Genomic DNA, 3,009 nt, shown 5'->3' on the forward strand with positions numbered 1-3,009 from the left:
TATGTATATGACTGTATAGTACTATGTAGTATATGACTATAGTATGTATATGACATATATGACGTATATGTATATATATATACACATATATATGTGTATATATATATATATATATATATATATATGACTGCAAGTATGTATATGACTGTATAGTACTATGTAGTATATGACTATAGTATGTATATGACATATATGACGTGTGTATATATATATATATACATATATATATAGTATGTATGCATACATTTGGGTATGGTAATGCCAGGCATGTAGATACGTGGTGTGCTGTGAATGTTTTCTGCTGGGAAGGAACATGCTTGTTGTCATCTAGTGGCTTTGCTTCCATTTGGGGCACGGCTCATTTCCTTCTTTGACAAATTATCGATGAACAAAGTGTGTGCGCATGTGTGTGCGTGTGCGTGAGGGAGGGAAGCATGGTCCATTCCCCTCGCCTGGGCATGTTCCTCCGATTAGCCAGATCCAATAAAGCTCCAATAAAGACTGCTGAGTTTGTTCTGGCTAATAAGACATTTCATGTTGCGAGGTAACTAATGGACGTGTGGAAGTGGTTGCAGTGGCCTCGTCATGTCAATTCATTCATGTGTGCTTTCATGCCCACCAGCAGTTCCAAATGATGGCTGCTCTTCGTGATTTTGTTACCATGGCCCCAAAGATGACGGGACCATGCTGACAGATGATTGAATGACTGCTGTTAGCCACTGAATAAGTCCACCTAAACGTGGCTCATACATCCCTCCCACGTATTGGGTTGCCATGGTAATGCAGTCTGTTCCACACATTCAGACGTTGGGTCATCAGACATGTGTTCTTAATGACTTTTGTAAATAACGGTGCTCGCCAAAGTCCACTGGGATAGGCTCCAGCTTGGCTCTACAGTCTCCATATGATGGATTGTAAACATTACAACTACTTTTATTTGCAGTTCCAAATAATTATTAATCCTATTTATATATGATCATATAATAAATCAAAATCAAAATTGAATTTTTAAAATTGAAATAAATTAAAGTATTAGTACGCATATGATTGTTTTCAGTTGTATGATAAATATGAATACTGTTTGCCAATAAAATATGGTTACTTAGTATGGTTAGTAAAAGTACACACATTTACTTCTATCTACAGTACAGTTCTATCTAGTACTTACATAAACCTTTATAATAGAATATAATAAGAGAAAATGGAATCAGATGACAATAAAATATTGCTTTACTGAGATGGTATTTGGAGTGATTTCTTGGTAAAGAGTAATGAATATGAATTTTGCCAACATGCTGAGTGGGCTGGGCAGGTTCCCCTGAGCGATGAGCAGACGCATGTTGTCATAGCGACAGCGTGTTAGCACTGGCAGCATCACTGCTGGGTGTGAGATAAGAAGAACAGGAGACGAGCAAAGTGGCCATCATGCTTGTTTCAATTCATCATCAGTACAGATGATGCTGGCAAGCAGCACGTGCTTCATCTTCATGATCTTAGTGGATCCTTAACCTCTCCACCTCGTCCCACGCAGGCGCTGATCCCTGCCGGGGACTTCCCAGACCAGCAAAAAGTCCTGCTGGTGAAGAAGTGTGGATCGTGTGGGCAAGACGAGTCACTTCATTATCAGCTTCTCGGCTGGAGACAGCGAGACGGACAAATCTCTTCCCCAGCTCCGGTGTGTGGAAGCTTTTCAACATGTTAACATGGCCTGCTGGCTTCTTCTAGAATGACACTTTTCATCCTTGCTTTGCAGCTTCTTCTTCTGCTGAAAAACTCCATCAGACTCATGGCAGCTTGACCACAACCAACGGTATCTATCCATCCATCTCCCTATTCGTCATCTATCCATAGCGTCTATCCATCCATCTACCTATCCATCCATCTATCCATCCATCTACCTTTTCGTCATCTACCCACAGCGTCTATCATCCATCTACCAATTTTTCATCTACCCATAGCATCTATCCATCCATCTACCTATTTGTCATCTACCCATAGCATCTATCCATCCATCTACCTATTCGTCATCTACCCATAGCGTCCATCCATCCACCTATTCATCATCTACCCATAGCGTCTATCCATCCATCTATCTATTCGTCATCTAACCATAGCGTCTGTCCATCCATCTACCTATTCGTCATCTACCCATAGCGTCCATCCATCTACCTATTTGTCATCTACCCATAGTGTCCATCCATCTACCTATACATCATCTACCCATAGCGTCCATCCATCTACCTATTCGTCATCTACCCATAGCGTCCATCCATCTACCTATTCGTCATCTACCCATAGCGTCTATCCATCCATCTACCAATTTGTCATCTACCCATAGCGTCCATCCATCCATCTACCTATTCGTCATCTACCCATAGCATCCATCCATCTACCTATTTGTCTTCTACCCATGACGTCCATCCATCTACCTATTCGTCATCTACCCATAGCGTCTATCCATCCATCTACCTATTCGTCATCTACCCATAGGGTTTATCCATCCATCTACCTATTCGTCATCTACCCATAGCGTCTATCCATCTACCCTAGCACCCATAATAATTATTCATTCATTCGTTTTCTACCGCTTATCCTCACGAGGGTCGCGGGCGGTGCTGGAGCCTATCCCAGCTGTCTTTGGGCGAGAGGTGTTGTACACCCTGGACTGGTGGCCAGCCAATCACAGGGCACATATAGACAAACAACCATTCATACTGAGTGTGTGACAATTTCACCCCAAAACATAAATAGTCAATAACACGTACGCTGGATGATACAAATAACAAATAACCCTGTGTTGGCCCCTGTGTGACACTCCCTTTTTGGGCTTTGGTTTCTGTTTGGACGCTCTTATTTTGTACTTACTTCCTGCATTGCCCTGTTCTGTTTTCCTGCGTTGCTATAACCACCCACACCTGTTCCTAATTTGTGCTGTGTCTATTTAGTTCAGGTGTGTGCTTCTCCCTTTTGTGGGATCGTTGTCATTTGTTGGTTTGGTTTGCTCTGCTC

The sequence above is a fragment of the Doryrhamphus excisus genome, chromosome 5, assembly GCF_030265055.1.
Source record: "Doryrhamphus excisus isolate RoL2022-K1 chromosome 5, RoL_Dexc_1.0, whole genome shotgun sequence".
NCBI lineage: Eukaryota > Metazoa > Chordata > Actinopteri > Syngnathiformes > Syngnathidae > Doryrhamphus > Doryrhamphus excisus.